General features: G+C 48.1%; 1 long non-coding RNA gene across 2 annotated transcripts in view; it reads left to right on the plus strand.

The window, feature by feature from the left end:
* Window positions 1-21,631, plus strand: part of LOC311513589 — a 51,580-nt gene that overhangs the window by 19,450 nt on the left and 10,499 nt on the right. For both annotated transcript variants that reach the window (XR_014709751.1, XR_014709752.1), the window contains exon 2: window positions 5,906-5,990. This is a non-coding gene — a long non-coding RNA (uncharacterized lncRNA). The remainder of the gene's footprint in view (window positions 1-5,905; window positions 5,991-21,631) is intronic.

Raw genomic sequence — 21,631 nt, forward strand, 5'->3', positions numbered from 1 at the left:
AAACCAGGGCAGGAACCAGGGCTAGAGGGGGCCTTGCTGGCTGCTGGCTCCAGTAAGGCTGCTGAGTAAACGCCATTCTAACCGTCTGCTCCCGACTCCCAGTCTGCAATTGCCCGTGGCTGGGCCTACATTTTCCAAAGTTACTAGTGAGTCTGGGGGTTTCTATTCTGTTCTGTCCAGATTCTTGTCCCACGCTCATCACCGCAGTATCTGAGCACCTCCCAGGAGACGGGCCTGACCTCTGTCATGCGTTTGTTCTTATCCTAAAAGTGCGTGCAGGGGAGGGTCTCATTTTGATAGGAGGTTTTTAATTATTTTTAGGGGGTGGAAAGTCTTCAGCGTACAGGGGCCCAACAGGAGACTCCTCGAAGGGGGCCAGACTTTAAGAGAGGGCAGAACATGTAGCACCCTGAAAATCAGACCCCTTTTAAAGGAGCCCCCAACCTGAAGCCCCCAGGACCACTAGCCACTTTGGATAGCATGGGCCTCAGTCTCTGCCCAGCAGTGAAGTGGATCTGCCATCCTGGAGCATGAGAAGAGAAAGGACACTTTGCCCTCTGAGAAATATTCTTGCCATTTATTCGCCATCGCCAAAGCCAAAGCAGTGAAGGGCTGAACACTGCAATTGAAGGAAACAAGCCCTCAGGACGGAGCCTGGCACAGCCTTCCCCTGGAGGAAACTGGCTTTGATTTGACTGAGCTAGGAATGTTTGGCTTGGAACGGGATCCCAGAGGCTGAAGGTTATGGCAGGCCTGGTGTGCCACACAGGAGCTAAGTCTGATACAAAGAGAGGCAGGGGTCCAGTGGGATGGACTGAAGATGGTGACAGTAGTGGGATCATTGGGAGAGGACAGCGAGTGTTCTGAGCCGTGCTGGGAGAAGGAGGTTGCATGCACTGGGGCAGCAGGGACTTTTGCAGTTGTGCCAAAAGCTGTACGAATTTTAAAAAAATAGCTGGGTCAGGAGACAGGGACTGAGATGGCCAGAGCTACCCTTCTCTGCCAGCAACTCACAGACTGGTAGCATGGTTCCCTAGCTGACGAAATAACTCCCAGTGCTGGAGGTATGGTGTGAGTGACCAGGCTCGGGCCAAATACTGGCAGCATTCCCTAGCCCCGCTGTAGTGGGAGCAATTCAGAGATTCAGACATTCCAAGGCCAGAAGGGAGCACTGTGATCATCTAGTCTGATCTCCTGCGTAACACAGGCCAAAGACCTGCCCCGAAATAATTCTGAGAGCAGGACTGCTAGAGAAACAGCCCATCTTGCTTTAAAAAATTGTCAGTCATGGAGAATCCCCCACAACCCTTGTTAATTGTTCCAATGGTTAATTACTCTCACCGTTAACAAATTACACCTTATTTCCAGTCTGAATTATACTCGCTTCAGCTTCCAGCATTGAATAGGGTGATACTTTTCTCTGCTAGATTGAATAGCCCATTATTAAATACTTGTTCCCCCATACAATACTTATGGGCTGTGATCACATCATCCCTCCCTTGGCCTTCTCTTTGTTAATTGTGTTCTTTGAGTCTATCACTATAAAGCAGGTTTTCTAAAGCTCTGAATCATTCTTGTGGCTCTTCTCTGAACCCTCTCCAATTTATCCTTTCGAACTGGGGGCACCTGAACTGGACACAGGATTCCAGCATCAGCTGCACCAGTGCCAAATATACAAGATTGCCCCATTTATGGCTTCAAGGGTCGCATTAGCTCCTTTGGCCACAGAGTCACACTGGGAGCTCACGTCCGGCTGATCATCCACCAAATCTTTTTCAGTCAGTTCTTCCCAGAATAGAGTTCCCCCATCCTGAACATTCTTTGTTCCTAGCTACAAACATTTGTTTATTTGCCCCCAGTTTACCAGGCAATCCAGATCGCTCTGATTCTGTGTCCTGTCTTCTTCGATATTTACCACTCTCCCAATTTTTGTGTCATCTGCAAACTTTATCAGTGATGATTTTATGGTTTTTTCCCGGTCATTGATAAAAATGTTAAATAACCTAGGCCCAGGAACTGATCCCTGTGAGACCCCCCTAGAAACAGATCCATTTGATGATGATTCTCCACTGATGGTTTCATTCTGAGTCCTCTCAGTTAGCCAGTTTTTAATCCTTTTAACGTGTGCCAGGTTAATTTTATATTGTTCTAGTTTCTTAATCAAAGTATCGAGTGGTACCAATTCCAACACCTTACAGAAGTCTGTGTGTATTACGCCAACACTGTTACCTCTATCAATCAAACTGATAATCTCATCAAAAAAAGATATCAAGTTAGTTTGAGAGGATCTATTTTCTATAAACCCATGCTGATTTGCATTAATTGCATTATCCTCCTTTAATTCTTTATTAACCGAGTCCCCAATCAACTGCAGCATTATCTTGCCCTGGATTGATGTCAGGCTGACAGGCCTATAATTACCCAGGACAGACTTGATGGAAAGGAGAGTCAGCCAGAGCATCAGGATTGTAATAAAAGTTTGGAGCCTTTCCCATCGGTGGCCTGGTAGAACAGCCAGTAACAGTAGTCTTGCACATGCCTCGGGCACTTTTCATCCTGAAGGGACCCTGAGAATTTAGAGTGACACACAAACCAGAGTTGGGGAGTGCCTCATCCGCCTCTGGGGTGGAACATCTGGCAGCATCACAACCCGGAACCAGAATTTAGGGCAAGAAGCAAATAGACAGATCCTTGGTGCTTATCATACACAGCATTTTGTTAGAGCACTTTATAGGCATTAATTACCTATCCTAATTAGCAACCTTCTGAGGGAGACAAATAATTATCACCCTGGTTATACAGGTGGGTAAACTGAGGCACAGATAGTCAAATTCTGTTCTGGTTAGTGCAGCTGCACCTGGGATGATTTGACCCAGTGACTTCCCTAAGGTCACACAGTGACCTTACTAGGAATAAAACCCAGGAGTCCCTTCTCTATCCACTAAACTCCCCTGCCTGATCTATGAATAGAACCCAGGAGTTCTGACTCTGGTTCCCTGCTTTAACCACTAGTCCCTTCTCCCATCCCAGACCTAAGAACAGAACCTAGGAGTCCTGACTCCCCTGCTCTAAGCACTAAACCCTTCCACTCCCTCATTTTAACACTAGGCAAACCCATGCTGGGGGCTCCCAACGGAACATGACTTAAGAACACATGTCCTTGGACAACCCCCTTCATCGCAAGTGACTGAGGACTGAGCCCATGCTGGCTTGCAATTAGCAGAGCCCGCCGCTGAATGTCCTGCAGCGCGCGGCAAGGGAGGGCTTGCTAAATGAGCTTTCCGGGCCATTTCTGCCCAATTATTTCTTTTCATCAGAGGGAGGCGGTTTTATTCCAGGGACCTGGAGCTCAAATCTCATCATAACAACACACGACAATACATCAGGATGTAACACTGCACCTGAAGAAATCAGAGGCGTTGCCTCTCTCCACCAGTGGCTGCAGTCGAAGTACAGCGCTTGCCTGGCATCTTGCTTTAACACCTGCCTGGTGACTAAGGCCAGAATTCTCCCAGGGGCCCATAAATAAGGCTAGGGAGGACAGAGGAGTCAGTGGCAGAAGGGCTAGCCTGTGTGTTAGGAGACCTGGGTTTCACTCCCGCTGTGCTACATACTCTCTGTCTGACTGTGGGCGGGTGATTTTTATTCCAGAATAATTACTCCATTTTGGAAGCACACTAATCACTTCAGAATAAAAGTGACTTTTACTCCAGATTAGAGCATCCACACAGGTAAACTGTGCCAGAATAGCTCATGCTACAAGAGCAATTCTGGTTGATTTCCCCATCAGACAAGTCCTTGGCCTGTGCTTTGTACATCCATCAACTTTAACCAGGTTTGTGACTGTCTATAGATCAAAGACCTACTTGATGGAAGCCATTAACAGCTTCCAGCATAACAATGTAGTAAAAGTCTGTGATTTTATTAGCAAGAGTATTTATTATTTGTCTTCCATAAGGTAACAGGGTTTGAACGTAAAGACAGGTTTGCACGCTTTCTCGGCTCCGTGGTACCTGCAACTGCTAAGGCTGAAAGGAAGATGATAATTATGGTGCCATTGCTAAATAGGGTCAGAGCAGGTTGCAATGTGTTTCCTGGGGCTGTGGTGGGTCAGAGCAGGTTGCAATGTGATTCCTGGGGCTGTGGTGGGTCAAAGCAGGTTGCAATGTGATTCCTGGGCTGTGGTGGGTCAGAGCAGGTTGCAATGTGATTCCTGGGGCTGTGGTGGGTCAGAGCAGGTTGCAAAGTGATTCCTGGGGCTGTGGTGGGTCAGAGCAGGTTGCAATGTGTTTCCTGGGGCTGTGGTGTCTTCACTGAGCATGAGTTGGGAGCGATTGCGTTGGAGAGGGTGTTGTGCATTGCTGTGATAGAAAGTCAGGATGGCAGTGGGCTAACTCTTGCACACTGCTATTGTGTTGGGTTGGAATGGCCCCTTACTTTGGGTTTTCCTTGCTTTCAGGGTATGTCTACACGTCAGTCAGGGGGTGTGATTGCAGCTCATGTAGATTTACCTGACCTAGCTGGGATCTCGCTAGTTTGGGTGCCAATAGCAGTGAAGCTGCAGCAGCATGGGTTTCAGCACAGGCTATACAAGCCCACCCAGGCTCCTGGCTATTTTGCTTGGACGGCTAGCTTGAACTGAAGGCCATGCAGCCACAGCTTCGCTGCTATTGATACCTGGGCTCGCTAGAGCGAAGCTAGCTTAGGTATGGCAATATCATAGAATCATAGAAGGTCAGTGTTGGAAGGGACCTCAGGAGGTCATCTAGTCCAACCCCCTGCTCAAAGCAGGACCAATCCCCAATTTTTGCCCCAGATCCCTAAATGGCCCCCTCAAGGATTGAACTCACAACCTTGGGTTTAGCAGGCCAATGCTCAAACCACTGAGCTATCCCTCCCCCCAATATGCTGAAATCACAGCTCCAGCTGCAGTATGGACAGACCCTTAGAGTATGCATTTTGAGCAAATACACCTGAGCAACCTTAGTTTTCATTCTGGTGCCTAGGAAAGTTGTGCACAAATTTTTTTTGTGGGAGGAGGGGCAGAATAAATATGATACATTTAAAAAACCTCTAGCCTCATTTTCATTTACATTAAGGCCACTTTATATGGTTCTGGGTATGGAGAGGGCTCTTAAAGTGAGTGTGAATGTAATGTATGTTCACAGAAGGCTCCTTCAGCAAATCGGTTTCCTGGCTCTGTGCCTCAGTTTCCCCACCTGTAAAATGGGGATAATCATACTGACCTCCTTTGAAAAGGGCTCTGAGAGCTACTGATGAAAAATGCTATAAAAATGCCAGCTATTAATTAATTATTAGTGTAGATGAGAATCAGCCCCTTAGTGGAGCAAAGGGAGTTTATTGTACATTCTCACGCAGAATAATAAATAATAAATAACAATAATAATACTCATAGATAGCTCTGGGCCTGGGTCTCCGAGAGTCAGGCCTCTCTAACAACCGGAGCAGAATTTGTAGGAAGCAGAATTTGCATGAGCTTCACAACCCTCATTGTGACCTGAATGTGGGAATGGCTCTGTGCTGAAGCAGGCAGGGGGGTTAGGAATTAGATGTACTGGACCAAATTCATACCAGGAGCAATTCTTCTGGCTCCAGGGGCATTACATTGGGGATGGATTTGGCTCTGAGCAGCTCATTGGGCCAGGATCGGGTGCCTTTGTGCACAGTTCTCACCCAGGGAGAGCTGACACAAGGGAAGGTCCCTGAGGCCCCATCAGGAAGCTGGGACAATGTGACCAAAGCAAACCTGAGTTCTTCCTAGGGAATACTGTGGTCTCTTCCAAACCTAATATTCTATAATTCTATGTACGTGAGATCAGAATCACCCGCTGTGATGGCCACCCGCAGCCCTAACAGTGTTTGCTTCCTCCACTTCTGTCTGCAGGTATTTATCCTCTGGATTAGCCCCATCTCGGCTTCCATCCAGGATCAATACTGTGAGAATTTACCTCCGATCAGTAACACCACGGGTAAGCATGCTACCCACCTTCCCCTGCACCAGCCTCCCCGTCCCATCTAGCTAGTTTCTGGAGTTGCTGAATGGACATTAGCGACCTGGTTCTCCACAGGGGTAAGGGCTAGTCAGGCTGAAGGGCTCTGCGGTTCTGCTGGGGTTAAATCGCCCATACTGCAAACTTCAGGGAGTTTGTCTCCTGGGTATTAAAACCTGACTCCCAGCTCTGGCTCAGACCTCACCCCAATAGTTACAAGGACACCCCGAGACAGATTCTGTGCTGTGTCTCTAAGTGGTGGAGCACAGAACTCCCAGCCTGAGGGGGACGGGGGCTTGGAGACTTTAATTCACCTTTATGCCCTCCTAGCCCTGGGATGCTCTGTGGGCCGGAGAGTGTACCTCAGCCAGCCCCATGGCTGCAGCACTACCTGGTCTCTACCCACACGTGGGCCTCCTCCCAACACAGCCTTATGTCTGCCCCCCGTAGTGCTGCCTGCACCAAAGGAAACCTTCCCCAGCCGCGTGGGGGGCTTTTAAGCTCCTTTACGCTGCTCTGGTCCTTGTACGCAGGGGACCACCTGCCAGCTGAGAACTGGCAGAGTGCAGACATGTTCCATCTCGCTTCCTCCTGCCCCCTGTGTCTGCTGAGAGCTCCCTACAATGTTAGAGACACATTATATCACTCATATTTCGGGTGGTCGTCCTGCACTATTGCTCATCAGCCTCATTGTCAGTAGAAAACTCTAGGCACAACAGGAGGTGATCAGCAGGTGAGAGCTGTTCGAGAGCAGGAGACACAGGGTGTGTCCACACTGCACACTAAGCCTGGGCTGTGACTTAGGTTCAAGTCCAAGCTCCCCCTTCCATCCACGCACCCGTCACTCTGACTGGCACTGAGAACCCGGCTCCTAGGATCCCGCTCGGGGCGTGGATCAGAGCCCAAGTCCCGCTGTGACTCAGGTCCAAGCCCTGTCATTTGGCAGTGTGGACGCAGGCAAAGCAACAGACACGAGTCAGAAGGTCTATGTAGTGCAGCGCGGATGCATGAGCACGGCTGTGAGACCCAGATCCTGCCATTGTAAACCCAGATTTACCATGCAGCAGGGACATCCAAGTGTGAGCTTGGAAACGCCAAGTCCCACAGACCCGGGCTTGGGGTGCAGTGTAGACATACCCGCAGAAACCCAGAGAGTCAGCCGCAGAGAGGATTCAGAGACAGAAGCAGCAAGCAGAGCTGGCAGGAGCTGAGTTTGAAGGGAGAGCAGTAATTTAGCCAGGAGCTTGGAAGAAAGCTGTTGGTGAGAACGGAGCAAAGCTGGGTACCCCCAGGGAGCAGAAGGCTCTGGCAGTGGCCCCTCGGAAAGGGGAGGCTCCAGCTGGGTCAGCAGAAGCCAAGCCCAGAAGTCAGAGGGTTCTTGTGGGAGAGTGGATCCTGCTGAGCAGGGGTACAGGCATGAAGGAGCGGGGTCTGCCTGGGTGAAGGTACTGGACAATGGGGCCCTGAATCACGTCAAAAGGAACTGGGAACAAAGTGCCACTATTGACCTCGGGTGGGTGACTTGGACTTGATGTTCCTGTAGAGGGGAATGGAAAAAAACCCTGCAGTATCTTTTTTTATTGTGGGAATTGGAGAATGGTTTTTATTACAAGGTTGGGGGGGGCGGGGGAGTTACTGCACTGTGTGTGAATAAGTTATGCCCAGAGGCAGGTTTTGTTTTGGACACAGAGAGATTATGTTCCTTTCTTAGGCAAACAAAAGGGGAAACTAAGGCAGGCACACTTGTTGTGCTATGGCCTGATGCTGGAGGGTGCCTCAGGTGAGGGCTCGCTCTATTGCAAGTTGGAAATGTACTTCTATAAAAAATAAAAACCGAGATTATCACCTAATCCCATGACTCCAAGAGCTGGGGCTTTACAAAAAAAACCACTCAACATCATGAGAGTTGTGATAACATTGGGAATGCTGGCAACATTGAGTTTGGGCCAGATCCTCAGCCAGCATAACTCAGCATAGCTTGAGTGAAGTCAATGGAGCAACACTGTTTTACACCAGGGAAGGGTCTCCTGTCTCTCTCTCCCGCTTCAGTCACTGAGAAATCCTCTCCAGGGGACACAGCTAACCTTTGGTTAGGTGAGAGTGCCAGCTAACTGGGCCTGCTGTATAGCCATATGATTCTCCTCTCTATAGCCTGCAATCAATTTTGAAAGCAGAGCTGTTGAAATCACAATTTTTCCATTCACTGGCCATTAAAAAAAACAATTATTTGGGGGTCAGTCTGAAAATGAAATGTTCCACAAGCGTTGGCAAATCAAAAAGTTAAAACACAGGTCAAATGAAACATTCCATTTTGATTCTGACCATTCTAAACTTGTTTAAAAAAAATACAATACAGAATCAGAGAAGATTAGGGTTGGAAGAGACCTCAGGAGGTCAACTAGTCCAACCCCCTGCTCAAAGCAGGACCAATCCCCAACTAAATCATCCCAGCCAGGGCTTTGTAAAGCCGGGCCTTAAAAACCTCTAAGGATGGAGAGGCCATGACCTCCCAGGTAACCCATTCCAGTGCTTCTCCACCCTCCTAGTGAAATAGTTTTTCCTAATATCCAACCTAAACCTCCCCCACTGCAACTTGAGACCATTGCTCCTTGTTCTGTCATCTGCCACCACTGAGAACAGCTGAGCTCCATCCTCTTTGGAACCCCCTTTCAGGTAATTGAAGGCTGCTATCAAATCCCCCCTCACGCTTCTCTTCTGCAGACTAAATAAACCCAGTTCCCTCAGCCTCTCCTTGTAAATCATGTGTCCCAGCCCTCTGATCGTTTTCATTGCCCTCCACTGGACTCTCTCCAATTTGTCCACATCCCTTTTGTAATGAGGGGCCCAAAACTGGATGCAATACTCCAAGTGTGGCCTCACCATTGCCAAATAGAGGGGAATAATCACTTCCCTCGATCTGCTGGCAATGCTCCTACTAATGCAGCCTAATATGCTGTTAGCCTTCTTGGCAACAAGGGCACACTGTTGACTCATATCCAGCTTCTAGTCCACTGTAATCCCCAGGTCCTTTTCTGTAGAACTGCCGCTTAGCCAGTCGGCCCCCAGCCTGTAGCAGTGCATGGGATTCTTCTGTCTAAGTGCAGGACTCTGCACTTGTCCTTGTTGAACCTCGTCAGATTTCTTTTGGCCCAATCCTCTAATTTGTCTAGGTCACTCTGGACCCTATCCCTACCCTCCTGTACATCTATCTCTCCCCCCAACTTAGAGTCATCGATGAACTTGTTGAAGGTGCAATCCATTCCATCATCCAGATCTTAATGAAGGTGTTGAACAAAACTGGCCCCAGGACCGACCCTTGGGGCACTCCGCTTGATACTGGCTGCCAACTAGACATCAAGCCGTTGATCACTACCCGTTGAGCCCAGAGATCTAACCAGCCTTCTATCCACCTTATAGTCCATTCATCCAATCCAAACTTCTTTAACTTGCTGGCAAGAATACTCTGGGGAGACCATATCAAAAGCTTTGCTAATGTCAAGTTATATCACGTCCACCGCTTTCCCCACATCCATGTTGACTGTTCCTAATCACCTTCCTCTCCTCCAAGTGTTTCAAAATGGATTCCTTGAGGACCAGCTCCATGATTTTTCCAGGGACTGAGGTGAGGCTGACCAGTCTGTAGTTCCCCGGATCCTCCTTCTTCCCTTTTTTAAAGATGGGCACTACATTAGCCTTTTTCCAGTCATCTGGGACCTCCCCCAATCACCATGAGTTTTCAAAGATAATAGCCAATGGCTCTGCAATCACATCAGCCAACTCCCTCAGCACCCTCAGATGCAGCGCATCCGGCCCCATGGGCTTGTGCACGTCCAGTTTTTCTAAATAGTCCTTAATCTGTTCTTTCACCACAGAGGGCTGGTCACCTCCTCCCCATGCTGTGCTGCCCAGTGCAGAAGTCTGGGAGCTGATCTTGTCTGTGAAGACAGAGTAAAAAGAAGCATTGAGTACTTCAGCTTTTTCCACATCCTCTGTCACTAGGTTGCCTCCCCCATTCAGTAAGGCTCCCACACTTTCCCTCACCTTCTTCTTGTTGCTAACATTCCTGTAGAAACTCTTCTTGTTACCATTCACATCCCTTGCTAGCTGCAACTCCAATTGTGCCTTGGCCTTCCAAATGAAAGGACATTTCTGGGCAGGGAATTGGACTAGATGGCCTCCAGAGGTCCCTTCCAACTCTGTTATTCTATGATTCTATGATTCTAAACAAAGTAATTTCAGACTGAAAAATCATTTGAAAACAGATTAAATGAGCTGTTTTGCCTTTTTCTAGGGTGTTGTTTTTTTTTGGGGGGGGGGGCAGGTTCCAACACGAACAAGTCAATGAAACTGACACAAATTGACGGAAGTTTGTCAAATCTGCATTGTTTGTGGGCGGGGGGGGAGTTTGGGCTAAAAAACTTTACCCTGCTCTATTCAAAAGTCCCCAGATAGAAATCATTTAGGCTTCACCTTCTGTGTTTCCCACTCTAGCGATTCAGTGTACACACTCACTGCAGTGACATTAGGGGTTCTCCCATCACTGTAGGTCATCCACCTACCTGAGAGGCCTTAGCTCGGTTCTTCCATTGACCTAGTGCTGTCTACACTGGGGGTGAGGTTGGCTTAAAGATGTCTCTCGGGGTGTGGATTTTCCACACTCCTGAGCGACATCGCTATGTCAGTGTAGCCTTTCATTGTAGACCAGCCTTTAGATGCTGGTCTCTGTTACTCTGTGAGAGACCATGACACTCACTGCCAGCCAGTAGAGGGCAGTCACAGACACACAGTCATTCGCCCACCCCAGGAGAGCGCAGTCTGCTTATTAGTATTATACCTCGAGGACAAAGCATACATAAGCTAAGCAAAGGCCATGAGGAAGGAACACTGTGTCTATTTGACAAATACTTCTGAGTGCTGCATTTAATAATCAGTATTCATTTCTGTGAATTAAATACTCACGGGTAGTCCAGGCATGGGCTTTACTGACAGAGTTTCTCCTGCACTACTTCCTCTTGCATTAGATTTGTGTAGGAATCAAAACACGGCCTGTAATTTGTGAGCTGAGTCATAGTTAGCTCCAGCACCTGGGTAGATCCTGAGCTGTGCCATTGGAACAAGGTGGCAAGTTTGCATCCGCTTCAAGCGCAGGAGAGTCATTGCCATTAGATGGACCTTTGGTCTCCCAGGTGAAATGAGTTTGGCAGGTCTCAATCCGGACCCACCATCACAACTGGACACAAATTGACCTTCTTGTTGGATATCTGCACAGAAAAGCCAGAGGTGAAATAGGTCATGGGGAATGAAACCCCTTCCCAATGGGGTTAGGGGTCACAGTCTCCATGCTGTGCCTATTCAGTGCCCTGCAGGCCTGTCTGGCACCTCTTGCCACGCTGGGTTCCCATCTAAAATCAAGGTCTTTTTTTTTTTTTATTTTCCCTATCAGCAATTAAAAATAGCCAATATTTCCCATGAGAACAATAGCATCCCTGTGTCACGTAGCCAGCAGGACTCGGAGAGGATGCAAAGGAAAGCAAGATCCTCACTGGTCTCTTGCATGAAAATGCTGGAAAGGTTTATTTTCCAATTTGCATGAAAGAAACAGTGGCCTCTGAGAAATCGCCTGGCCTGACCCAGCCCCCTGTAATCGGCGACCTGTCAGGGTGAGTGATGGACTCAGAGGATCCATGCTGATGGATAATCCCTGCCACACAGCTCCAGTTAGCACACCTCGCAGACTTCTTTCGGAAATTAAATATTGGCACCGGCGCAGGGTGACTCCCTCCCTCTCCGGCAGGCGGAGAGTAGCGAGCCTCCAGCCGGCAAAGCAAACACTCTGCACGCCTCACACAGCGGGGGGGGCGAGGGAACCCCACAACAGTGCCAGGTTGGGAAGAGAGCTGGCCGCAGAGCAAGCCGTAAGGCTGCACCCTGGGATCGCGGCTTGCAGCACAGTTGTTGGGGAAGGGCCAGTGGCACAGCAGGAAACACAGAGTGTGGATTTCACTAGGTGTACTGCTGTGTCAGCAGCTGGCCCCTTCCTTTGTGAGCCCGAGTTCAGGCTGTGCGTGTCCGGAGTGGGATGGGAGCTGGGAGAAACACAGAGGGACATCTACACTTGGAGCTCCAGGAGACATACCCACGCTAGCCCTGATCAGGAGAATGCACTAAAAATAGTGTAGCCACAGCACTGCAAGCAGCGGGAGGGGCTAGGCACCCCGCGTGGGGACCTGTCCGAGACCCCAGGCATGTCCTCAGGGTGGCCAGCCCCTCCTGCCACTCGCTGTGCCACGGCTACCCGAGACAGCATGGGTGGCTCCTGGGAAGAAGGTGCCAGCGGTTTGCATTGCTCTGCAGGGCATGGAGTGGTGTCAACAGAATGAATATCCTGAGAAACCAAGAGGATCCACTGCCCCCTTCAGCTTCCCCTAGGGCACAGCACTCTCCCCTGAGGTTCTCCCCTCATATCTAGGGTTCTGTCCCATACCCCCCTCGAGGGACCCAGCTCCCATGAGCCCCTTCTCCTTCTGAGCCCCACACCAGGACTCAGCTCCCATGAGCCCCTGCTCCCTCTGAGCCCAATACCAGGACTCAGCTCCCATGGGCCCCTGCTCCCTCTGAACCCCACACCAGGACCCAACTCCCATAAGGCCCGGGGCTCTGGCTGCAGTAGCCGTGGCTGGGAGCCCCAGGCCCTTTAAAGCACCACCAGAGCCCCGGGGCTCCCGGCCACCACCACCACTACCCCAGGGCTCCAGCAGCGGGGGTCTGGTGGCGATTTGAAGGGTCCAGGATTCCAGCCACTGCTGGGAGCCCCGGGCCCTTTAAATCACGAGCCTCAGGAAGCTGACCTCTGCCGGTACGGTTGGCTGTGTACCTGCTCTTGCCGGTACGCCACACCGGACTGGACCGGCTTATTTTCACCTCTGCTTATACCAACTATCACAAAATATTCAGGTTCCTTCCAATCCCAAGAGACCAGTCACTTTCCTCAGGTCAGTTTGTACCTTAGATCTCACAGCAAAGACAGCACTTGTAGCGAATCCTGTACTAAACTAACTAAGGATTTATTAACTAGGAAAAAGAAATGAGAGAGTTATTTACCGTTAAAGCAAGCAACTTATCTTACAAAGGAGTTATGGTTCCAAAATGTGACTGAGTTGTAGCAATCTGTCAGCACTGAATGTGCTTTAGGGCTAACCCAGGTTGACCTGGGGGATCTTTGCTTTTGTTTCTCAGCCTCATGAGAGTCCAAACAGCAAAGAGATGAAAAATTTTCATGTCAGCTATTTTTATTTTGCTCTTCTGAAATCCAAACAGATGAGACGAGCCCCTCTGCACATAGCCTACGTAGGGGCAATTAGCAAAGTTTTTCTAATGTGATGTGCCACAATGACCCATTTAGTTCGGATAATCCTCCCTAATGGTCAGGGCAGCCATTCCTCCTGCCTGAGTTCACAGGTTCAGAGCAGGCATTTGTACAGTTATAGAGTAAAATGTACCTATTACCTTAGAGCATGAGATACAGACATTACAAGTCAGATTAACCCTTGCAGCAATTTACAAGCATTCTATAGAGTCTAACCACTAAAGACATTGTTACAAGTCCAACACCTATCTTGAACAATATTCACATATTGGTTGGTCTGGTTTCCAGCAATGAGTTTGTCAGTGCTCAGCTGACAGCTACAGCCTTGGGAGGAGTTGGCACCTGGTCTACCAGCATCACAGTCAGAGACAGGATACTGGTTAGAGGGACCAGCGTTCTGACCCAGTCTGGCAAGTCTTATGTTCCTAATGAAAACAGACAGTCCTTGCCCCAGAGAGCTCCCAGTTCAGGATTATGACAAGGTGAAACAGACAAAAGAGGATGGAGAAATAGGACAAAGTCTGAGTAAAGTGAGGTGTAAATGAGGGCTCTTGGTAGTCACAGGTTGAGTGGGGCCAAATTTTTCACACACAGCTTTTTTTGGCAAAAAGTGAAGGTTCAGGGACATCAAAAGGTGTATCGAATGAATACATGTCGATTTCACCTAATTTTTCATCTAGAAAAAAAACCCTAAAAAATTCCCCCCAAAATCTATTGTTGATGTTTTCGAAACAAAATATTTCAATTTTTCTGTTTGAAACAACTTTTCATTTCAAGTTTCTTTAATTTTATTTTTATTTATATTCAAAAATGTTTAAAAATGGTCAAAATCGAAACAAAATAATTTGTTTGACCTGAAACCTTTTTTTTTTTTTCAAATAAATTTTCAATTCGCTGAAAAGTTTTCGCAGTCTAACCCAAACTGAATTTTTCCCCGACTTTTTAAAATGGCCCATGAACCCCAAAAAGCTGTTTTTCGCCCAGCTCCAGTTGTAGGGGTCGCCAGCCTGGCTGAAAGCAGAGGGTAGTCCATTGTTAGCATCACCATCGGAAGTTCTCCATCATTATTGTTACGTTATTTGTATTGTGAGAGGGTCTAGCAGCCCCAGTCACAGACCAGGACCCTGTGATGCTCGGCATTGTACAAACTCAGAACAAAAGACTGTCTCTTCCCCAGAAAGCTTCCATTCTAAGGGCACGTCTACACTTAAAATGCTGCATCGGTGGTGCTGTAGCGTGTTAGTGAAGAGCTCTCCTGTCGGTGTAGTTAATCCACCTCCGCCAGAGTTAATCCACATCCGTCTACACCAGCTCTTTGGTCGGTAGAACTATGTTTTCACACCCCTGAGCCACGTACTTATATCAAAGTAATTCTGTAGTGTGGACCTGGCCTAGGCCTTTGGGATGGAGATTCCTTGTGAACCAGGTTCCCCCTCACACTCACGCTCCAGCAAAGTGATGTGAAGTTATGAAGCCCAGGGTGAAAACAAGGTGTGTAATGGAAATGCCAGCCCAGCCTTGGCTGGGACGCAGGGCAAGCAGGAGTCAGGGTCATAATTCATTTGTTTTCCTCCCTGAAGGGTTTCATTACCTTGCTAGTGCAGGTGTCATTTGTCCTTGGGAGTGTTAGGCGGTGATAAATAGCATTTGTTTTTCTCTTATTCATCTTCCCTGATCCGCAGTGTGCCTGGCTTTGTGGGTTCTTGATCTATTTCATTCCCGATAGTCTACTGATAAGGGGCTATTTGTCTGCCTTCTGCTGCATAGCTGCCTAGATTGATAGACACACGCAAAGACAGACTGATGGATAGAGGCTGGGACAGAGGGCTGGCTGGCTGTCACAGGGAGAGGGGAAAACAGTAACCCTTTCAGCGCTGTGCACCACCCAGTGAAATGGAATGTGCGGGCATCCCTGACCAATTCAGCAAGCCAGCCAGTACATTACTCTACCTTAATATACCTGCTGCATTCAGCACTATGGCCTGCCTGGTATGTTCAGCAGCACAGTAGGGGCATTCTGCTCGGCTGTATCTGGAACACTGGACATGCTCTTGCTTCCCTTTCCCATCTGAGCAGCCAGGCTATCAAAGGTGGAGCGAGAAACCAATTCCTTTTGCTCTCTAAAAGCAGACTCTTTCAGGCAGCAGGAAGCCTCATTCACTTACTCTGTCATCTCACCAGAGAGCTGCTGCTAAAATCAGGTCAGAATTGAAGATGGGGCTGGTGGGGGGGAACACAGTTGTTGAGAAAAGTGTGACTCTAACATCCAGGAGCGTGGGGGCTACCAGGAAATGTTGCCACCATGAAGAAGTGGACACTCCTCCTCCAGGGTTTGGATTTTGGTCATGTAGAGTTTTACTGGGAGTGTCCTTAGTAAAGCCCTGATCCTGGAAAAGTGCCCATTTCATCTGGAGGAAGACAGCCCATCTGAGCAGAGGTCTGGGAGATGGGAGCTCCTGAATTCTAGACTTGCCTGTTCCTCCAGCTAGCTGTGTGACCTCCCTGCTTTGCAGCCCGTGTACAAGCTGGAGTTGATACTTATCTACCCCTTTAAAGGGGGGTGGGAGGAAGGATCCATCCTTACTGTGCTTCCTAATCCTTGGAGGATGAGAAATGCTAGGGGAGAGTTACATTGTTGCTTTTGTTGTTAATCATTAATCGGAGCACACAGAGAGCCAGATGCACTCCATCTCTTTGATTTGTTCTGATATTGTCTCAAGTTAATCCATTATTGCTCACCACCAGGCTTTCTGCACCATTTTTGGAAGCATCTGGTTCTGGCTTCTATCATCAGAGACACAATCCTGGTCTAATCCAGTCCAGCAATTCCTATGCTCCAATGAGAGCAGGGAGGGGTGTTATAGTGGAATTACAGTTTGATGTCAGCATAAACCACCGCTTCATAGGGAAAGGTGTAAGCTTAGAATAGGAATTGTTTGATACTTTTCCACAAACAACAAATTTCCCCTTCTGCCTTCCCAGGGCAGTGGGAATTTCTCCACTCAGCTGCACCAGGAAAGACTGCAAATGCCGTGTTCCTCTCTAATGCCTGCTGTGTGGGGGTGTGTCCCAAGTTGTTCTACTTGTGTTGCTTTCCTCTGACAATGTGCCCCCCAAATCCTTTGGCTGATGAGGAGCTGAGAGTTTGGGAAAACAAATACTGGAACGAACTGGCTGGGACGTATGAAAGTCAATGCCCTCCGCTGAGTGAAAGTGGGACTGTTCAACTGTGTGTCATGGGCCTCATACTGCTAACAGCTAACGGAGATTCTCCTTTAGCTCTAGTGGCAGGGGCCTGGGCTTGTGGAGCAGGAGGATTTGAGTTCTCTCTCTGTTGCCTAACTGAAGCCCTGAGTGGCTGTGGGGGCAGCGTAGTGACAGCAAAGTCCACGATGTGTTACAGAGTAATAAGAACAATCTATTGTCTTTTTCATCCAAGGCTTTTTAAGCCCCGGTCCCTCGATGGGCGGCAGTTGTGATGTGTGCATTATAAACAGCGGGGGCTCTCTTCTGGCCTCAGTTCCACGGATGCAATTCCTGCTGGGGTCAACACTTGTCTGAGAGCTTGTCTACATGACGCTGCAGTTCGGACTACAGGGGTGTGAACGGCAGAGCACTCCAACATGTTGCACCCTAACTGCCCCATCTAGACCCTGTGGGAATGAGCTAATGTGTGCATTAACAGAGCCCTGTTTAAATGGGACAACATCAGCATGAACTCAATACCTTTTAGTTCACGCCAGCGGGGCCTACACAGGACAGTCAGAGCATAACACGGTAGAGCGCTCCACAGTTCACACCCCCTATAGGCCACTCTGTGTGGACAAGCCCTAAAACACAGCAGAATCACCTCCGCTGTAGTGCCATTCCCAACTCCCTTGATTTCAGGATTTCTACTGCTAGAACCAGGAGCAGAATCCAGCCTCTGGGTAGATTAGATCAGGATAACTGGATTAATCCACTCTCACCTCTAACTAGATAAGTAGATTTCAGCTGCAGCTCTTTTTCTCAGCGTGCAGGGGAATTTATGAAACCTTTGTTCGGGGTAATTTTAAATTAGAAGTTTTATAATGAAGCTAACGAGAGCCCCAGTAGGGCCGTGAAATGTAATTAGCTAATGTCTGTGCAACACTTGGGAACTGGCATGTGCTAATAACATGAGAATGATTAGCATCTAGAGCCACATGCTGCTGAGCACAGTGTCTGCTGAATACAGAGGAAGGGCTTCCTGGCATTTTGCAGCGAAATCACTTTTCTCATCAAAAAATATTTTGGAGATGGAATTTATTTCTCTTAGGTTCTTATCTGGCCCCCTTTCTGATAGTAGAATAATAGAATCGTAGAAGATTAGGGTTAGAAGAGACCTCAGGAGGTCATCTAGTCCAACCCCCTGCTCATCTAGTCCAACCCCCTTACTGAGAAAGAGGGGCGATCAGCAGGTTATCTCAAGTGCCTATACACAAATGCACGAAGCCTGGGAAACAAGCAGGGAGAACTGGAAGTCCTGGCAAAGTCAAGGAATTATGATGTGATTGGAATAACAGAGACTTGGTGGGATAACTCACATGACTGGAGTACTGTCATGGATGGATATAGGCTGTTCAGGAAGGACAGGCAGGGCAAAAGGTGGGGGAGTTGCACTGTATGTAAGGGAGCAGTCTGACTGCTCAGAGCTCAAGTATGAAACTGCAGAAAAACCTGAGACTCTCTGGATTAAGTTTAGAAGTGTGAGCAATAAGGGTGATGTCGTGGTGGGAGTCTACTATAGACCACCGGACCAGGGGGATGAGGTGGACGAGGCTTTCTTCCGGCAACTAGCAGAAGTTACTAGATCGCAGGCCCTGGTTCTCATGGGAGACTTCAATCACCCTGATATCTGCTGGGAGAGCAATACAGCGGTGCATAGACAATCCAGGAAGTTTTTGGAAAATGTAGGGGACAATTTCCTGGTGCAAGTGCTGAAGGAACCAACTAGGGGCAGAGCTCTTCTTGACCTGCTGCTCACAAACCAGGAAGAATTAGTAGGGAAAGCAAAAGTGGATGGGAAACTGGGAGGCAGTGACCATGAGATGGTCAAGTTCAGGATCCTGACACAATGAAGAAAGAAAAGCAGCAGAATACGGACCCTGGACTTCAGAAAAGCAGACTTTGACTCCCTCAGGGAACTGATGGGCAAGATCTCCTGGGAGAATAACATGATGGGGAAAGGAGTCCAGGAGAGCTGGTTGTATTTTAAAGAATCCTTATTGAGGTTACAGGGACTGTCAAGGTTCCTCCCCCACTCTGAACTCTAGGGTACAGATGTGGGGACCTGCATGAAAAACCTCCTAAGCTTATCTTTACCAGCTTAGGTCAAAACTTCCCCAAGGTACAAAATATTCCACCCATTTTCCTTGGACTGGCCGCTACCACCACCAAACTAATACTGGTTACTGGGGAAGAGCTGTTTGGACACGTCTTTCCCCCCAAAATACTTCCCAAAACCTTGCACTCCACTTCCTGGACAAGGTTTGGTAAAAAGCCTCACCAATTTGCCTAGGTGACTACAGACCCAGACCCTTGGATCTTAAGAACAATGAACAATCCTCCCAACACTTGCACCCCCCCCTTTCCTGGGAAATGTTGGATAAAAAGCCTCACAAATTTGCATAGGTGACCACAGACCCAAACCCTTGGATCTAAGAACAATGAAAAAGCATTCAGTTTTTTACAAGAAGACTTTTAATAAAATAGAAGTAAATAGAAATGAAGAAATCCCCCCTGTAAAATCAGGATGGTAGATATCTTACAGGGTAATTAGCTTCAAAAACATAGAGAACCCCTCTAGGCAAAACCTTAAGTTACAAAAAAGATACACAGACAGAAATAGTTATTCTATTCAGCACAATTCTTTTCTCAGCCATTTAAAGAAATCATAATCTAACACATACCTAGCTAGATTACTTACTAAAAGTTCTAAGACTCCATTCCTGGTCTATCCCTAGTAAAGACCAGCATATAGACAGACACACAGACCCTTTGTTTCTCTCCCTCCTCCCAGCTTTTGAAAGTATCTTGTCTCCTCATTGGTCATTTTGGTCAGGTGCCAGCGAGGTTACCTTTAGCTTCTTAACCCTTTACAGGTGAGAGAAGCTTTCCCCCGGCCAGGAGGGATTTCAAAGGGGTTTACCCTTCCCTTTATATTTATGACAGGGACAAACCATCCCAATGTGTAGAAAGAATAGTAAATATGGCAGGCGACCAGCTTGGCTTAACAGTGAAATCCTTGCTGACCTTAAATACAAAAAAGAAGCTTACAAGAAGTGGAAGATTGGACAAATGACCAGGGATGAGTATAAAAATATTGCTTGGGCATGCAGGAGTGAAATCTGGAAGGCCAAATCACACCTGGAGTTGCAGCTAGCAAGAGATGTTAAGAGTAAGAAGAAAGGTTTCTTCAGGTATGTTAGCAACAAGAAGAAAGTCAAGAATAGTGTGGGCCCCTTCCTGAATGAGGGAGGCAACCTAGTGACAGAGGATGTGGAAAAAGCCAATGTACTCAATGCTTTTTTTGCCTCTGCCTTCACGAACAAGGTCAGCCCCCAGACTACTGCACTGGGCAGCACAGCATGGGGAGGAGGTGACCAGCCCTCTGTGGAGAAAGAAGTGGTTCGGGACTATTTAGAAAAGCTGGACATGCACAAGTCCATGGGGCCGGATGCGTTGCATCCGAGAGTGCTAAAGGAGTTGGCGGCTGTGATTGCAGAGCCATTGGCCATTATCTTTGAAAACTCATGGCGATCGGGGGAAGTCCCGGACTACTGGAAAAAGGCTAATGTAGTGCCCATCTTTAAAAAAGGGAAGAAGGGGGATCCTGGGAACTACAGGCCAGTCAGCCTCACCTCAGTCCCTGGAAAAATCGTGAAGCAGGTCCTCAAGGAATCAATTCTGAAGCACTTAGAGGAGAGGAAAGTGATCAGGAACAGTAGGCATGGAGTCACCAAGGGCAAGTCATGACTGACTAATCTAATTGCCTTCTATGACGAGATAACTGGCTCTGTGGATGAGGGGAAAGCAGTGGACATGTTGTTCCTTGACTTTAGCACAGCTTTTGACACGGTCTCCCACAGTATTCTTGCCGGCAAGTTAAAGAAGTATGGGCTGGATGAATGGACTATAAGGTGGATAGAAAGCTGGCTAGATTGTCGGGCTCAACGGATAGTGATCAATGGCTCCATGTCTAGTTGGCAGCCGGTATCAAGCGGAGTGCCCCAAGGTCGGTCCTTGGGCCGGTTTTGTTCATTATCTTCATAAATGATCTGGAGGAGATTGCACCCTCAGCAAGTTTGCAGATGGCACTAAACTGGGAGGAGAGGTAGATACATTGGAGGGTAGGGATAGGATACAGAGGGCCCTAGATAAATTAGAGGAGTGGGCCAAAAGAAATCTGATGAGGTTCAACAAGGACAAGTGCAAAGTCCTGCACTTAGGACAGAAGAATCCAATGCATCGCTACAGACTAGGGACTGAATGGCTCGGCAGCAGTTCTGCAGAAAAGGACCTAGGGGTTACAGAGGACGAGAAACTGGATATGAGTCAACAGTGTGCCCTTGTAGCCAAGAAGGCCAATGGCATTTTGGGATGTATAGGTAGGGGCATTGCCAGCAGATCAAGGGACGTGGTCGTTCCCCTCTATTCAACATTCGTGAGACCTCATCTGAAGTACTGTGTCCAGTTTTGGGCCCCACACTACACTACAAGAAGGATGCGGAAAAATTGGAAAGAGTCCAGCGGAGGGCAACAAAAATGATTAGGGGACTGGAACACATGACTTATGAGGAGAGGCTGAGGGAACTGGGGATGTTTAGTCTATGGAAGAGAAGAATGAGGGGGGATTTGATAGCTGCTTTCAACTACCTGAAAGGGGGTTCCAAAGAGGATGGCTCTAGACTGTTCTCAGTGGTAATAGACGACAGAACAAGGAGTAATGGTCTCAAGTGTCAGTGGGGGAGATTTAGGTTGAATATTAGGAAAAACTTTTTCACTAGGAGGGTGGTGAAACACTGGAATGCGTTACCTAGGGAGGTGGTGGAATCTCCTTCCTTAGAAGTTTTTAAGGTCAGGCTTGACAAAGCCCTGGCTGGGATGATTTAATTGGGAATCAGTCCTGCTTTGAGCAGGGGGTTGGACTAGATGACCTCCTGAGGTCCCTTCCAACTCTGATATTCTACGCTTCTATGATTCTATGATTCAAAGCAGGACCAACACCAACTAA

This window comes from Lepidochelys olivacea (assembly GCF_965140295.1).
Source record: "Lepidochelys olivacea isolate rLepOli2 genome assembly, chromosome: 27".
NCBI lineage: Eukaryota > Metazoa > Chordata > Testudines > Cheloniidae > Lepidochelys > Lepidochelys olivacea.